Below are 19,082 nucleotides of genomic sequence, written 5' to 3'. Positions count from 1 at the left end.
TTGAAGGCACCCCACAAACTAGAGGAACATCCACTTCCCAAAATACAGGTTGTTAAGTTCTAATTCTAGCTTTAACTCTGTGATAGTATTATTATAAGATTCTACCTTAGACGTTATATAGGAGTAGTAGTAATTAGCATATCTATTTTGATTTTATTTTCAATTAAGTTATAATTTATTTTTCTCATCATCATCAAACATGAATAAAATAGTAGATTTTTAGAATAAAGAGGCAATATTTTTTTCGAGTTCTTAATAAGAAAAATTCTAATTAATTATATGTGGTGGCAATACTTTTTGTCTTCTGAATGAATGCTTGAACAGTGCATATTTTTGATATTGAATTTTATGAATGTTAAAATTGTTGGCTCCTGAAAGAATGATGAACAAGAGAAATGTTATTGATGATCTGAAAAATCATGAAAGTGATTCTTGAAGCAAGAAAAAGCAGTGAAAAAGCAAAAGCTTGTGCGAAAAAAAAAGGAATAAAATAGAAAGAAAAAGAAAAAGCAAGCAGAAAAAGCCAATAGCCCTTAAAATCAAAAGGCAGGGGTAAAAAGAATCCAAGGCTTTGAGCATCAATGGATAGGAGGGCCCAAGGAAATAAATCCAGGCCTAAGCGGCTAAATCAAGCTGTCCCTAACCATGTGCTTGTGGCATGCAGGTCCAAGTGAAAAGCTTGAGACTGAGTGGTTAAAGTCGTGATCTAAAGCAAAGGAGTGTGCTTAAGAACTCTGGACACCTCTAACTGGGGACTCTAGCAAAGCTGAGTCACAATCTGAAAAGGTTCACCCAATTATGTGTCTGTGGCATTTATGTATCCGGTGGTAATACTGGAAAACAAAGTGCTTAGGGCCACGGCCAAGACTCATAAAGTAGCTGTGTTCAAGAATCAACATACTAAACTAGGAGAATCAATAATACTATCTGAATTCTGAGTTCCTATGGATGCCAACCATTCTGAATTTCAAAGGATAAAGTGAGATGCCAAAACTGTTCAGAAGCAAAAAGCTACTAGTCCCACTCATCTAATTAGAATCTGAGCTTCACTTGAAACTCTGAGATATTATTGTTTCTTAATTTCTTTTCATCCTATTTTATTTATCTAGTTGCTTGAGGACAAGCAACAGTTTAAGTTTGGTGTTGTGATGAGCGGATATTTTATACGCTTTTTGGGGGTAATTTCATGTAGATTTTAGCATGTTTTAATTGGTTTTTAGTAGAATAATATCAGTTTTTAGGCAAAAATCATATTTATGGACTTTACTATGAGTTTGTGTGTTTTTCTGTGATTTCAGGTATTTTCTGGCTGTAATTGAGGGAGCTGAGCAAAAATCTGAGTTAGGCTGAAAAAGGACTGCTGATGCTGTTGGATCCTGACCTCCCTGCACTCGAAATGAATTTTCTGGAGCTACAGGAGTCCAATTGGCGCGCTCTCAACGGCGTAAGAAAGTAGACATCCAGGGCTTTCCAGCAATATATAATAGTCCATACTTTGCGCGAAGAAAGACGATGTAACTTGGCGTTGAACGCCAAGTACATGCTGCTGTCTAGAGTTAAACGCCAGAAACACGTCATGATCCGGAGTTGAACGCCCAAAACACGTTATAACTTGGAGTTCAACTCCAAGAAAGGCCTTAATTCGTGGATGACGCTAGTCCCAGCCCCAGCACACACCAAGTGGGCCCCAGAAATGGATTTCTGCACCAATTATCTTAGTTTACTCATATTCTGTAAACCTAGGTTACTAGTTTACTATTTAAACAACTTTTAGAGATTTATCTTGTACCTCATGACATTTTCAGATCTGAATTACATACTTTTTTACGGCATGAGTCTCTAAACTCCATTGTTGGGGGTGAGGAGCTCTGCAGCGTCTCGATGATTTAATACAATTCCTTTATTTTCCATTCAAACACGCTTGTTCTTATCTAAGATGTTCATTCGCGCTTAATTATGGAGAGGGTGATGATCCGTGACACTCATCACCTTCCTCAATCAAGGAACGTGTGCCTGACAACCACCTCCGTTCTACATTAAATTGAATGAGTATCTCTTAGATTCACTACTCAGAATCTTCGTGGTATAAGCCGGATTGATGGCGGCATTCATGAGAATCCGGAAGGTCTAAACCTTGTCTGTGGTATTCCGAGTAGGATTCTGGGATTGAATGGCTGTGACGAGCTTCAAACTCCTGAAGGCTGGGCGTTAGTGACAGACGCAAAAGAATCAATGGATTCTATTCCAACCTGATTGAGAACCGACAGATGATTAGCCGTGCTGTGACAGAGCATAGGAACGTTTTCACTGAGAGGATGGGAAGTAGCCATTGACAACGGTGACACCCTACATAGAGCTTGCCATGGAAGGAACCTTGCGTGTGGGAAAGGATTTCAAGGAAGAGTTGAAGTTCAGAGGACAAAGCATCTCCAAAACTCCAACATATTTCTTATTACTGCACAACAAGTAACGCTTTTATTCTCCATTATTAAAGTAATAACCATTTATTTTATGCCCTTTTCTTTATTAAAATACGAGGCTAAAGAATCCTATTGGTATCCTGACTAAGACAAATAAAATAAACATAGATTGCTTCAAACCAATAATCTCTGTGGGATCGACCCTTACTCACGTAAGGTATTACTTGGACGACCCAGTGCACTTGCTGGTTAGTTGTGCAAATCACAAATTCGTGCACCATTAACTAAGTTAACGTGGCAACTAACGTGGCCAATTATGAGCTTGGTCCAACGTTAGTGACAAAGGAGATTGTCACTAACGTTGGCCTTGTTGTCTTCTTCCACGTTAGAGTTCACGTTAACTTAGTTAATGTGACTCTTAACGTGGGCCATGATGGCTTCGAGGACGTTATTGGCGATTATCTTTCCCACTAACTTTGCAAGCTAGCTCCCATTCCACGTTAGAGGTCATGTTAGTTAAACTAACGTGGCTGCTAACGTGGTTCTTCTTTGCTTCTTTTGCCCTGAAATCAAGCAACAAAATGCATCAAAGTTCTAGTACAAGTCATGAGTCATGCATCATCCAATTTGTCATATAATTCATGCAAAATTCTCATGAAATCATGTAAAGTGCACAATATATGCTTGAATCAAGATGTAAGTGAATATCCACCCAAAATTATCTTATTTCTTAAGAAAATGCATGAAACTACCCTAAAAACAGTAAAGATAGGTCAGTGAAACTGGCCAAAATGCCCTAGCATCAGGCTCCCCTTTTGTATTCTCAATCCATTGAGTTCCGGGCAGGCATATGTCCTCTAGGACTTGATCCAGATTTTGGTTGGCTACAACCCTTCTGTTGTATGACTCACTGTCATCCCTCTGCAGAGATAGTTTAAAGATCTCTCTCACCCTGTCCAGGTGAAAATACATGATCTTCCCTCTGACCATGGTGCAAAAAGTATGGATGGCTATTCCATCTTTCTTTTGCTTATCTGTCATCCACAGATTTGCATAGAATTCCCGGATCATGTTGTATCCAACATTTAATTTGGGATTACTTAGAATCTCCCAACCTCTCCTTCGAATCTGCTCTTGGATCTCTAGGTATTCTTCTTCTCCAAGGTTGAATCCCACTTCAGGGATTGCTGGCCTTTTACTCATTATCTTGTGATAATATTCTTCATGTTGCTTGGTAAGGAATTGAACAGGTTTGAAAACAACTGTTGAGTTGTGTTCTTTCTTGTTCTTTGGGGCGATTTTGCCACTTTTTGGAGCCATGGGATTGATTTCTTGATGAGAGAACAGGGCTCCTACCACACCAAACTTAAAAATTTACTCGTCTTCGAGCAAAAAGTAAGAAGAAAGAACAAGAAAAGAGAATAGAAGAAGAAAAAGAAGAGAGAATTCGAATGAGAAGTGGTGAGTGAGGGAGAGAGGCACGGTCATGCATATGTATAGAGAGGGGGAAGGGATTTTCAAAAATTATTATGAAAAAAGATAAAGATTTTTGAAAAAGTTAGAAAAAGATAAGTTATTAAATGTAAAAGATAAGAAAAGATTTTAAGAGGATAGAAAATGATTAAGGACAAGATAAGAAGTATGAAAAAGATTTGAAAGTTTAATAAAAGATATGAATAAGATAAAAAAAAAGATTTTGAAAACAAGTTGTAAAAGATATGAAATTTTGAAAAGGATTTAAAAAAAATTAAAAAATGTTTTAATTTTCAAATTAAATTGAAATTGAAGTACTTGAATAAAATTTGATTTAAGAATCAAAGAAAAATTAAAATTGAATTGGAAGAAGATGAGTTGAATAAAAAAAAGATTGAAAATTTGAAGTTACCTCCATGCTGCCATGCTGGCGTTTAAACGCCAAGAATGCTAGTGATGAGCGGATAATTTATACGCTTTTTGGCATTGTTTTTAAGTAGTTTTTACTATGTTTTAATTACTTTTTAGTACATTTTTATTAGTTTTTAAGAAAAATTCACATTTCTGGACTTTACTATGAGTTTGTGTGTTTTTCTGTGATTTCAGGTATTTTCTGGCTGAAATTGAGGGACCTGAGCAAAAATCTGATTCATAGGCTGAAAAAAGACTGCAGATGCTGTTGGGTTCTGACCTCCCTGCACTTGAAATGGATTTTCTGGAGCTATAGAAGCCCAATTGGCATGCTCTCAATTGCGTTGGAAATTAGACATCCAGGGCTTTCCAGCAATATATAATAGTCCATATTTTGCCCGAATTTTGATGACGCAAACTGGCATTCAAACGCCAAATTCCTGCCCTATTCTGAAGTTAAAAAAAATTAAAAAATGTTTTAATTTTGAAATTAAATTGAAATTGAAGTATTTGAATAAAATTTGATTTAAAAATCAAAGAAAAATTAAAATTGAATTGGAAGAAGATGAGTTGAATAAAAAAAAGATTGAAAATTTGAAGTTACCTCCATGCTGCCATGCTGGAGTTTAAACGCCCAAAATGCTAGTGAAGAGCGGATAATTTATACACTTTTTGGCATTGATTTTAAGTAGTTTTTAGTATGTTTTAATTACTTTTTAGTACATTTTTATTAGTTTTCAAGCAAAATTCACATTTCTAGACTTTACTATGAGTTTGTATATTTTTCTGTGATCTCAGGTATTTTCTGGCTGAAATTGAGGGACCTGAGCAAAAATCTGATTCAGAGACTGAAAAAGTACTACAGATGCTGTTGGATTCTGACCTCCCTGCACTCGAAATGGATTTTCTGGAGCTACAGAAGCCCAATTAGCGCGCACTCAATTGCGTTGGAAAGTAGACATCCATGGCTTTCCAGTAATATATAATTGTCTATACTTTGCCTGAGTTTTGACAATGCAAACTGGAGTTCAAACGCCAACTTCCTACCCTATTCTGAAGTTAAACGCCAGAAACAGGTTACAAACCAGAGTTAAACGTCACAAATAGGCTACAACCTGGCGTTTAGCTCCAAGAGAAGTCTCTACACATGTAAAGCTCAATGCTTAGCCCAAGCACACACCAAGTGGGCCCGGAAGTGGATTTTTACGTCATTTACTCATTTCTGTAAACCTTAGGCTATGAGTTCATTATAAATAGGACCTTTTACTATTGTATTTACATCTTTGGACGTTTAGTCCTTAGGTCTAGGTCTTGGTCATTCTGGTTCCATCTCTGGGGCCGAAGCCAATGAACACTATTATCACTTATGTATTTTCAATGGTGGAGTTTCTACACCCCATAGATTAAGGTGTGGAGCTCTGCTATTGCTCATGAATTAATACAAAGTACTATTGTTTTTCTCTTCAATTCATGCTTATTCCTGTTCTAAGATATTCACTCATACTTCAACCTGATGGATGTGATGATCCGTGACACTCATCATCTTCCTCCTTTATGAACGCGTGCCTGACAACCACCTCCGTTCTACCTTAGATTGAGTATGTGTCTCTTAGCCTCCTGGTTCATGACGCATGGTTGCCTCTCCTGACAACAGAGCCCTCCATTCCGTGCAATCAGAGTCTTCGTGGTATAGGCGAGAATCAATTGGCAGCATTCTTGAGATCCGTAAAGTCTAAACCTTGTCTGTGGTATTTTGAGTAGGATTTGGGATGGGATGACTATGATGAGCTTCAAACTCACGAGTGTTGGGCGTAGTGACAGCGCAAAAGGATCAATGGATCCTATTCCGACATGAGTGGGAACCGACAGATGATTAGCCATGCGGTGACAGCGCATTTTCACTAAGAGAACGGACGGTAGCCATTGACAACGGTGATCCCCCAACATAAGCTTGCCATAGAAAGGAGTATGAATGATTGAATTGAGGTAGTAGGAAAGCAGAGATTCAGAAGGAGCAAAGCATCTCCATACGCTTATCTGAAATTCTCACCAATGAATTACATAAGTATCTCTATCCTATTTTATGTTTTAATTATATTTTAATTATCAAAATCCCATAACCATTTGAATCTGCCTGATTGAGATTTACAAGATGACCATAGCTTGCTTCAAGCTGACAATCTCCGTGGGATCGACCCTTACTCACGTAAGGTTTATTACTTGGACGACCCAGTGCACTTGCTGGTTAGTTGTGCGACGTTGTGAAGAAGAATTGAGATTATGATTGTGCGTACCAAGTTGTTGGCGCCGTTGAGATCACAATTTCGTGCACCAAGTTTTTGGCGCCGTTACTGGGGATTGTTCGAGTTTGGACAACTGACGGTTCATCTTGTTGCTCAGATTAGGTAATTTTATTTTATTTTTAAGCTTTTTATTTCTTATTTTCGAAAAATACAAAAAAAATTTTCTTCTTTTTCGTTCTTCCCAAAATAATTTTCGAAAAAAATACAAAAAAATTAATAAAATTATAAAAACCAAAAATATTTTGTGTTTCTTGTTTGAGTCTAGTGTCAAATTTTAAGTTTGGTGTCAATTGCATCTTTTTAATTTTACTTAGAAATTTTTGAAAACTCATGCATGTGTTCTTCATGATCTTCAAGTTGTTCTTGATGATCTTCTTGGTTTGATCTTTGCATTTTTATGTTTTGTGTCTTTTCTTGTTTCATATGCATTTTCAATTTATTAGTGTTTTAACATTAAAAATTTTTAAGTTTGGTGTCTTGCATGTTTTTCTTTTCTTAAAAATTTTCAAAAATAAGTCTTGGTGTTCATCTTGACATTCAAAGTGTTCTTGCATGCCTTAATTGTTTTGATTCATAATTTTTATGTTTTGTTTCAAATTGGTGTTTTTCTCTCTCATCTTTAAAAATTCAAAACAAAAATATATCTTTCCTTATTTTACTCATAAATTTCAATTTAAAAATTCTATCTTTTCAAATATTTTTCAAAATCAAATCTTTTCTATTTTCCTTTTGGTATTTTCGAAATTTTTTTAAAAATATTTCAAAATCTTTTTTTATTTTGCTTTTAATGTTTTCGAAAATTTTAAAAATTGATTTTCAAAATCTTTTTCTTATTCTTACTTCATATTTTCGAAAATCTCACTAACATTTAATGTTTTAATTCAAAAATTTTTCAAGTTGTTACTTGCCTATTAAGAAAGGTTCAATCTTTAAATTTTAAAATCATATCTTTTAGTTTCTTGTTAGTCAAGTAAACAACTTTAATTTTAAAAATAAAATCTTTTTAAATTTCTTTTTCAAATCTTTTTCAAAATGATTTTCAATCATATCTTTTTCAAAAATCAATTTTCAAAATCGTTTCTAACTTCTTATCTTTTCAAAATTGATTTTCAAATTTTTTCAATTAATCTTATCTTTTTGTTTGATTTTAAAAAGTTTACTATTTCTTATCTTTTTCAAATTTTATTTCTCTTTTTAATTTTCGAATTATAACTAATTTTTAAAATAGAAACAAAAATATTTTCCTTTTATTTTAAATTAAATTCGAATTCTCTCCCCCTCTCTCATCTCCTTCTATTTATTTATTTATTTATCTACTAACCCTCTTCTTCTATTCATAATTCGAACCCTCTCTACCTCTGTGTGTTTGAATTCTTCATTCTACTCTTCTATTCTTCTATTCACATAAAAGAATCTTTATACTGTGACATAGAGGATTCCTCTTCTTTTCTGTTTTCTTCTTTTTCATATGAGCAGGAACAAGGATAAGAACATTCTTGTTGAAGCAAATCCTGAACCTGAAAGGACTCTAAGGAGGAAGCTAAGAGAAGCTAAAGCACAACACTCTGGAGAGGACCTGACAGAAATTTTCGAAAAAGAAGGAGACATGGCCGAACCTAATAATAATGGTAGAGATGTAAGGGAGATGCTTGGTGACTTTATTGCACCCTCTTCTAACTTCTATGGAAGAAGCATCTCAATTCCTGCAATTGGAGCAAACAACTTTGAGCTTAAGCCTCAATTAGTTTCTCTAATGCAGCAGAATTGCAAGTTTCATGGACTTCCAATGGAAGATCCTCATCAGTTTTTAGCTGAATTATTGCAAATTTGTGACACTGTCAAGACCAATAGAGTTGATCCTGAGATCTACAGGCTTATGCTTTTCCCTTTTGCTGTAAGAGATAGAACTAGAACATGGTTCGATTCACAATCTAAGGAAAGCCTGAACTCTTGGGATAAGCTGGTCAGTGCTTTCCTGGCCAAATTCTTTCCACCTCAAAAGATGAGCAAGCTTAGAGTAGAAATCCAAACCTTCAGACAAAAGGAAGGTGAGTCCCTCTATGAAGCTTGGGAAAGATATAAGCAACTGATCAAAAGGTGTCCTTCTGACATGCTTCCAGAATGGAGCATCATATGTATATTCTATGATGGTCTATCTGAGTTGTCAAAAATGTCATTGGACCATTCTACAGGAGGATCTCTTAATCTGAAAACTCCTGCAGAAGCTCAGGAACTCATTGAAATGGTTGCAAATAACCAGTTCATGTACACCTCTGAGAGGAATCCTGTAGCAGTAGGACACCTCAGAAGAAGGAAGTTCTTGAAATTGATATTCTGAATGCCATATTGGCTCAGATAATTTATATGCTTTTTGGCATTGTTTTTAAGTAGTTTTAGTATGTTTTAATTACTTTTTAGTATATTTTTATTAGTTTTCAAGCAAAATTCACATTTCTAGACTTTACTATGAGTTTGTATATTTTTCTGTGATTTCAGGTATTTTCTGGCTAAAATTGAGGGACCTGGGCAAAAATCTGATTCAGAGGCTGAAAAAGGACTGCAGATGCTGTTGGATTCTGACCTCCCTGCACTCAAAATGGATTTTTTGGAGCTACAGAAACCCAATTGGCCCGCTCTCAATTGCGTTGGAAAGTAGACATCCAGGGCTTTCCAGTAATATATAATACTCCATACTTTGCCTGCGTTTCGATGACGCAAACTGGCGTTCAAACGCCAACTTCCTGTCCTATTCTGAAGTTAAACGCCAAAAACAGGTTACAAACCAGAGTTAAACGCCACAAACAGGCTACAATCTGGCGTTTAGCTCCAAGAGAAGTCTCTACACATGTAAAGCTCAATGCTCAGCCCAAGCACACACCAAGTGGGCCTGGAAGTGGATTTTGACGTCATTTACTCATTTCTGTAAACCTTAGGCTACGAGTTCATTATAAATAGGACCTTTTACTATTGTATTTACATCTCTGGATGTTTAGTCCTTAGGTCTAGGTCTTGGTTATTCTAGTTCCCTCTCTGGGGCCGAAGCCAATGAACACTATTATCACTTATGTATTTTCAACGGTGGAGTTTCTACACCCCATAGATTAAAGTGTGGAGCTCTGCTGTTGCTCATGAATTAATGCAAAGTACTATTATTTTTCTCTTCAATTCATGCTTATTCCTGTTCTAAGATATTCACTCGTACTTCAACCTGATGGATGTGATGATCCGTGACACTCATCATCTTCCTCCTTTATGAACGCGTGCCTGACAACCACCTCCGTTCTACCTTAGATTGAGTGTGTGTCTCTTAGCCTCCTGGTTCCCGATGCATGGTTGCCTCTCCTGACAACAGAGCCCTCCATTCCATGCGATCAGAGTCTTCGTGGTATAGGTGAGAATCAATTGGCAGCATTCTTGAGATCCGGAAAGTCTAAACCTTGTCTGTGGTATTTCGAGTAGGATCTGGGATGGGATGATTGTGATGAGCTTCAAACTCACGAGTGTTGGGCATAGGGATAGATGCAAAAGGATCAATAGATCCTATTCCGACATGAGTGGGAACCGACAGATGATTAGTCGTGCAGTGACAAAGCATTTTGGACCATTTTCACTGAGAGGACGGACAGTAGCCATTGACAATGGTGATCCCCCAACATAAGCTTGCCATAGAAAGGAGTATGAATGACTGAATGGAGGCAGTAGGAAAGCAGAGATTCAGAAGGAGCAAAGCATCTCCATACGCTTATCTGAAATTCTCACCAATGAATTACATAAGTATCTCTATCTTATTTTATGTTTTAATTATATTTTAATTATCAAAATCCCATAACCATTTGAATCTGCCTGACTGAGATTTACAAGATGACCATAGCTTGCTTCAAGCCGACAATCTCCGTGGGATCGACCCTTACTCACGTAAGGTTTATTACTTGGACGACCCAGTGCGCTTGCTGGTTAGTTGTGCGAAGTTGTGAAGAAGAATTGAGATTATGATTGTGCGTACCAAGTTGTTAGCGCCGTTGAGATCACAATTTCGTGCACCAGCTAGCATTCTGGCGTTTAACGCCAGAGTAGTCCTCCCTCTTGGGTGTTAAACGCCCAGCCAGGGATCCCTGGCTGGCGTTTAACGCCAGGTTGATGCTCCTTCTTGGGCGTTAAACACCCAGCCAGGGCCTCCTGGCTGGCATTCAACGCCAGGCCTATGCTCCCTTCAGGGATCCTTTTGCCTTTCTTCAAATCTTTCGTTTTATGCCTTCCATTTTTTTTCTTCTTTCTTCTTCTTTGAAAGGTTGATATGACCGAAGCAGGGGAGAGGAGAGAGAAAAGAAAAGCCGGTGGAAGCTATCAGAGAAATTAAACTCAACTGAATTTCTAGTTCCAATTACCAAGAAATAAAGTCACATGTTAAGCTTTTGTTCACTTGAAGAGGTTGCCTTGTTGATGAACCCCAATTTTGTGGTTTATCTTGTGTTGAATTTAGGAGATTTTATCAACTTATCTCACATTTATTCAATGAAATAGCATGCTTTTGTAATTCTCCTTGAATTTGTACTTAAGAGTGAAAACATGCTTTTTAGGCCTTAAAAATAGCTAAATCTAATTCACTTTAATTCTATTTGATGCCTTGATATGTTTGTTGAGTGATTTCAGGTTCATAAGGCAAGGATTGGATGGAAAAAGTGAAGAGAAAAGCATGCAAAGTGGAGAATTCATAAAGAAATGAGCATTTAGAGAATTCATGGCCACGTGCACACGTCACCCACGCGTACGCGGGAGGAGGAAATTTGCCAGCGACGCACACGCGTCGACCACGCGGACGCTTGACAAGCGGCATATGACTCACTTAAAGGCAAAATGCTGGGGGCAATTTCTGAGCTTTCCAGGCCCAAGTCCAACTCATTTCTGAGGCTATTTGATGCAGAATTCAAGATTGGACACAGAGGGAGCAATTAGATTAGCTTAGGACCATGCTTTAGGTAGTTTTCTAGAGAGAAAAGCTCCATCTTCTCTCTAGAATTAGGGTAGAATTAGGTTAGATCTCCTTTAGATTTAGGTTTCAATTATTGTTTCATCTTGTTTTCTTTGTAATTTCTTATTCCTATATCTTCATTCTCTTAGTTTACCTTGTTAATTTCTCGTTTGAGCCACTTTTATGTTTATGAGCACTCTTGTTACTTTGATTTTCATTTAATGCAATTTATGTTTTATGTTCCTTTATTGTCTAATTGAGTTATTATTCGTACTTTTCTTGCGTTGGATAGTTGTAGATTTATATTTCTTGCTATTTTAACATGCTTTTCTTTCATTCCTTCTAAGTATTTTGACAAAATGCTTGGTTGGATGTTAGAGTAGCTTTTTTTAGCATTATTAGCTTGGAAAGAGAAATTATGTGATCTTGAGTCATTAATACCCAATTTAGATTGGTGATCTAGAGTGATTAGTTAGTCTTGTATCCATTAACATTATCTATGGGTTGGGATTAACTAGTCTTATTTGATTTTCTTCTTATGTTGAAGATAACATTGTACCTTCTTCCTATGTTGGAGATGACGAAATAGGATTAGCTCTTGTTAATCATTGTATGATAATTAATGACTAGGATAGAAAACCTATATTCTCAATCCTTGTCATGAATGTCTCTCTTTATTACTTGCTTTCTTTTGTTGTTTGATTTACTTTTCTTGCCCTTTTATTTTCGTGTCCCTTTTATCAACCCAACCCTCCTTGCATACCATAACCAATAGTATGCATACCTTACTGCAATTCCTTTGAGAAGATGATCCAAGAATAATACTCTCGGTTATTTTTATTGGGTTGCACTTGTGAAAACCAACATCTAAACTTTGATTGAGTGTTATTTGTCAGTTTGGAACTATACTTGCAACGAAATTATTTCCTCTAACCGAAAAGAAATTTCTAAACTTTGATTGAGTGTTTTTGACCAATATCATTCCAAAAATATATGCTTCCTTACTTTTGCATTTACTTGTCTTCTTATCTTGTCTTCTATTTTTAGGATAAGTCACCATAATCTAAAATGGAAGTGGAAGAAAGAACACGCAACATTGGTGATGGGGAAACTATTGTTGATCTAAAATTTCATCAATAGAAAATCATGTCATAGTATAGTACTAAACCAACAAATAGTTCTCTTGGTCAAATTTTGATATGGTTGTCACAAAGTCAACCCTAATAAAAAGTAACCGAGAGTATTAGTCTCGGGTCGTCCTCAAGAGAATGGGCAAACATGTGCATCAATATTGATTAGAATTCTGGGGTTGGGAGTCATAAACAAGAATTTAAACTACTAAACTTAACATGCAAGAAATCTTAAAGTGCAAGAAACTAAATCAAGCAATTAAAGCAAGGTATAAGTAAATGTAATCCAACAAGGTAACATATAAAGCTACTTCTATTCTAAGACTAAGTGAACAACTAAACTAACTATAACAAGAATCAAGTAATTGGGATTTTTGGGTTTCAAATATGAATAATAAAATGAACACTTAGCTAGGCATAGGAATTGGAGTCACTATCCTTGTCTAATAACCACATATTGACACTTATGAGGAACCAAACCCATTAAGTGTACTTCTACAAGTGAAGTATGTCAAATAGGCTTGATCAATTTCAACTCATAAATTCTAATCCAACTACTAATTGGCTTAATAGTAGATTAGCGTCAATGGGTCGGGTATCAATTGACCAACAAGGCTTCTCAAAGCACCAATTCAATTAGACCAAATGACTCAAGGTGGTACCAATTCCCTTAGCCTAGGCCAAGAGTATAGAATACTACTCCATAATCAAAGGAAACATTTCATCAAACACATGGTAGGAATTAACTAAAGACATATTTAAATTGCAAAATTAATTGGAAATTACAACTACCCACTAACAATTATAGATGTGATGATTTATACCGGTTCAGAATTTAACAAAATAATTTCATTGTGAGTATAGCTCAAACCGATAATCGATCCTCAAATCAAAGTTTAAAAGTTTTGGTTGTCACAAGTCCAACCCAATAAAAGTAACCGAAGTATTTAAACCTCGGGTCGTCTTCTCAAGGAATTGCAGTGAGGTATGCGTATTATTGGTTATGGTATCCAAGGGGTGGGTTGGTTGAAGTGTAAAAAAGTAAATGGTAAGAAAATAAAGCAAACAAACAAATAATAAAAAGAGACATTCATGGCAAGGATTGAGAATATAAGCTTTCTATCCTAGTCATTAATTATCATACAATAATTAACAAAAATTTATCCTATTTAGTCAACTCCAACAATGGAAGAAGGTACAATATTATCTTCAACATAAGGAGAAAGTCAAATAAGACTAGTTAATCTCAATCCAAAAGTCCTAATCAACTCACTAATTGAATTAGCAAGAGATTAGAGTCAATGGAAACAATATTAACTACCAACTCTAGATCACCAATCTAAATTGGGTATTAATGACTCAAGATTGCCTAATTTCTCTTTCCAAGCCAAGAATGCTCAAAAACCTACTCTAACATCCAACCAAGCATTTTGTCAATCACTTGGAAGGCATAAAAAGAAAGCATGATAAATTGCAAGGAATAATAAAATCTACAACTATCCAATTGCAAGGAAACAATAACAATAACCCCATTAAACAATAAGAATCATAAAACATAAATTGCATTAAAGAAAACCCAAATCCAACAATAGTTCATAAACATAAAAAGAGGCATAAAGAGGAAAATTAATAAGAGTGCATGAACATAAGAGTAACCAAAATAAGAAATTAACAAGAAGAAAAGGGAAAATCAAGACAATAGGACAAGAAATTGTAAGGAAAACAAGATGAAAACAAGAAATTAAACATAGATCTAAGAGAAATTAACCTAATCCTAACCTAATTCTAGAGAGAAGAGGGAGCTTCTCTCTCTAGAAACTAACTAAGGCATGCTTCCTACACTAACTAATTGCTCTCCCTTTGTCCAAGCTTGAATTCTGCATGAAATAGCCTCAGGAATCAGTTGGATTTGGGCCTGGGAAGCTCAGAAATCGCCCCCAACATTTTTACTTTAATGAGGTCACGTGCTGGCTGTGACTCATGCGTACGCATCATTTGACGTTTTCTTCTCACGCGTACGCGTCATGTCACACGTATGTATCACCTTCGACGATGCACCTCTTCACGCGTACGCGTCTGTCACGCGTGCGCGTTGCTCTGGATACTTCAAATCCTTGTTTTTCCATGAATTCTCCACTTTGCATGCTTTTCTCTTCACCTCTTCCATCCAATACTTGCCTTATGAACCCGAAATCTCTCAACAAACATATCAAGGCATCGAATAGAATTAAGGTGAATTAAATTTAGTTATTTTAAGGCCTAAAAAGCATGTTTTTACACTTAAGCACAAATTTAAGGAGAATTACAAAACCATGCTATTTCATTGAATAAATGTGAGATAAGTTGATAAAATCCCCTAAATTAAGCACAAGATAAACCACAAAGTTGGGGTTTACCAAACCTCCCCACACTTAAACTAAGCATGTCCTCATGCTAAACTCAAGAAAGAATTAAAGGGTATCAACATTTATTCAATGCGAACTACCTAAATGCAACCTATCTAGATGCAACTATCTAAATGAATGCAACCAATTAGTCAAAATAAATCAATTTCCAAGAATACACATATGAACATAAGGGCTAAAGCAATAGTAATCAAGTCAAATTCACAGTTGAATTGATTTATTAAAAAAGAATGTACAAACTTGCAAGAAAAGAGGTGCTCATAGGTGAAAATATGTAATTGAGCAATCAAACCCTCACCGGATGTGTATCCGCTCTAGTCACTCAAGTGTATAGGGTTAATTCATTCAATTATCCCCTAATCATGCTTTCCAAGATTTATTTTTCATCTAACAATAAAAAATTATTTCATGCATGCATACAAATATCATAAGGGCTTATTCATAGGTTGTAATGGGGCTAGGGTCAAGGTAAGATTGTATTTGGTCAAGTGGACTAGAAATTTGAATCTTTGATTAGCTTAAACTTTCCACCTAACTTATAACAACCTATACTATTTAAAGCAAACCTAACTTCCCATTCTTCACTTTTTCACACACTCATGCATTCTCTTTTTGATCACCACACATATGCATTGATTTTTATTGAACTTCACTTTGGGGCATTTTGTCCCCTTTTTATTGATTTCTTTTTTTTCTATTTTTTTCTTTGTATATATATTTTTTTCCTTTTTATTTTTCTCATTTTTTTCAAATTAAAATATATATAAAAGCATCAATGCATATGGTTTAAACATAATTGCTACATGAGTATGTACCCAATTCCCATGATTTTCAATAAAATTACAAAATACACTTTTATCCCTACTCAATGTTCCCAACTCTCCCACAATTGAATGATAAACACTTTTACTAGCCTAAGCTAATCAAAGATCCAAACAAGGGACATTTCTTGTTTTTCGCTTTAAGGCTTGTGATGTGCTAAAATTAAGAACAAATGGGTTTAGCCTAGGCTCAAAGTTGGCTAACAATGAAAGATAAAAGGTAAGGCTATTTAGGTGAGTGAGCTAATTGAAACAATGGCCTCAATCATATAAGTGCATTCATATACAAAATAATGGACATATAGAATCAAACAAATCAAAGATTACAATCATAGAAAGAGAATAATACACACAAGAAGGAAAATAGTAGTTATATGATGTAACTACACAATTAGGCTCAAATCTCACATGCTTGTGTTCTTAGCTCAAAAACATGATCCACAATGTATATATTTCAAGCAAGTTCTGAAACCTTTTTTTTACTCAAATCAATTGAGGTGCCTTGCAGATAAATTTCTTGAAAAATTTCATTATTTTGACTAAGCTTATTGTATATATATGCTAAATGTAATGTTGTGACTGATAAAGGTTAAAATTCCTTAGTTTAACTCCTTTTTTTTTCAACCAAACCAAATTCTCATATGCAAAAGGGTAAACTAAGCTCAATAATCCACATTTTTCCAAATCATAACTACTAAGCCATATATATATATACATATATATATATATATATATATATTACTAAACTAAATGATGCAAATCCAACTAAAAATCTAAGATATATACAAATAAAACTGCAGAATGCGATAAATTAAAAAGTATCCAAAATAACTAATATATACAAAAACTGAAAGTGCTGTGAAATAAAAATGTTCAAGTACTGAAAATAAAGCGAAATAAAACAAGAATGTCTAAAATGTTCACAAAAATGAAATCCGTCGAAGACGGCGACCTCCCCACACTTAGAAGAAAGCATCGTCCTTGATGCTACAACTCAGGCTGGGTGAGAGGGTCAACGTCTGTAGCTGGCTGAGGTTGTGGCTGTGTAAGGGCCTCTACCTGCTGAGCCTCCTCCTCCTGAGCCTCCTCCTCCGCCTCAGACTGGTCGGAAGGAGTATCGAGCTCGGAGGGCATGTCGACGCCCAATGCTGCGATCATCTGTCTCAGGTGCTCATAATGTCGCTTGTTGCGACGTTCTATCTGAACCATGCGCTCAAAGAAGCGCTACACGAGACGGTAGGTCAGCTGGGATGATGAAGATGGTGCTAGCCTGGTGGATGCTGATGGTGCTGTCGAGGGTCCGGCTATTGCTGAAGAAGAAGCTGGCCCAGATGCTGCTGTTGTGGCAGCTTGGTCTCTATGCTGGGCTGCTGGTCGGTCACCTGATAACAAAAAATTATTTCTCCGTAATAACTACCGGCAAGTGCACCGGATCGTATCAAGTAATAAAACTCACAAAGAGTGAGGTCGATCCCACGAGGATTAACGGATTAAGCAAGCAATAGTTGATTAATTATTCTAGTTAGACGATTCATATTGGACTGATATTCAAACAGGAAATTTAAATTGCATAAAAGTAAAAGAAAGAAATAAAGTGCAAGAAAGTAAATGGCAAGAAAAGTAAAGTACAAGGAAGTAAAGTGCTGGAAATGTAAAGTGCAGAAAATGTAAATAACCATAAAGTAAATAAAAGAAAGAAAGATAAAATAAACATTGGAATCAAGAGATATTGCATTCTTCGGATTAGTTGATTTCATCTCATCTTCAATCATGAAACTCATTGACCTCTTAGTAATCATGATTGATTGAATTCCAATCCCTTGGTGATTCAATCTCTCAAATCTTGATCAATAGCCAATTTCTTAGTCTAATTGCTCATGAGAAGAGATGAAGCTTGTTCCCTGATTATACCACACATCATCATAGGTCCAAGTAGAGGGAGGATTATATGTCACTATATCCAAACACCAAAACCCAGATTCTACTCAAGTGTGAGAAAGGATTTCAAGCATGGTTTTATGATTCCTCTTCTAAGGTTCACATAAAACCCAAATACATTCAATCTCTTTTCCAAGATAATTGAATGCTAGAATTAAGAACAAAATCCTTTCTAGTAAATCAAAGAGAGATGAAGAGAAGAAGAAGAATAAAAACAATCAATCCATTGAAAAACAATAGAGCTCTCTTTCCCAATGGAAAGAGTTAGTGATTCATAACTAAAAAATATTTACAAAAGTAAGAAAGAAAAGAAAGGAAGCTGATAGTGAATAAAGAGGGTCCAAAGACTCCCCCCAATCCAGCATGAGTAATTCTATGAAACTAAGGCCTTTATATAGGCTCTCCTAAATTACAAACTTAAATGAAATTAAAAGCAAATTACAATGAAATAAAAATAAACTATTCTAGACTCTTCTTGTGGCCTTGATTGATTGATAAGTGTGGCTTGAATGAGAGTTAGAGTGGGCTTGATTGAAGGTTGGGGGCTGCAGGGAGAAGTTGGCGTGTGGTTTCAAGTGCCACTCCCACTTGATTTTGCCCTTTGGAGTATGACCCACTTTGCAACGTTGAAAATATGGAGTTGGTTGTGCCTCAAAATGAATGTCCACTTTGAAGTATTATATATTTTTAGAAATCCCTGGATGTTATCTTTCCAACGCTTTTGGAATCAACTCATTTGGATCTTTGTAGCTCAAGTTATGCCCATTTGAAGGTGGATAGGTCAGTCTGTCAGGTAGCCCAGCGTGCCACACCCAAAACTGGCGTGCCACGCCTTCAATGATGCACTAAAATATCCTCTCTGGCCATTAGAACTGGCATGCCATGCCCAGAATTCCAAGTGGCACGCCCATTAAGAAAATAGAGCTAGCGTGCCACGCCTTCGATATCAAGTGGCACGCCCAGGTTTTGCAATCCTTCTTTTCTTGGTCACCATCCTCTCTTTGGTGCTTTTGTTGATTGTCTTCACTTTTTTGTTTTTAGAACTTGGGTGCTGTGAGATGGTTGGAGTATCCTCCTTATCAAGAACTTCTTAGAATGGTGGCTCTCTTGGTACAAAGATCTCTTCTTCTTGCTCTACCAATTCATCATTTTCACCCTCATTAAGCACTTTTCCACTCCTTAGACTGATGGCATAATATTCTTCCCCTGGCC

The 19,082-nt window shown here is 36.0% G+C and overlaps 1 non-coding gene across 1 annotated transcript; it reads right to left on the bottom strand.

Moving 5' to 3' along the window:
• Window positions 1-8,615: 8,615 nt before the first annotated feature.
• LOC112764110 (small nucleolar RNA R71) lies at window positions 8,616-8,723 on the bottom strand. The gene has a single exon (XR_003183014.1). It is a non-coding gene; the product is annotated as a small nucleolar RNA R71 (small nucleolar RNA).
• Window positions 8,724-19,082: the final 10,359 nt, after the last annotated feature.

The sequence above is a fragment of the Arachis hypogaea genome, chromosome 2 (genome assembly GCF_003086295.3).
Source record: "Arachis hypogaea cultivar Tifrunner chromosome 2, arahy.Tifrunner.gnm2.J5K5, whole genome shotgun sequence".
Lineage (NCBI taxonomy): Eukaryota > Viridiplantae > Streptophyta > Magnoliopsida > Fabales > Fabaceae > Arachis > Arachis hypogaea.
This window is presented reverse-complemented; position numbering and strand designations above follow the sequence as displayed.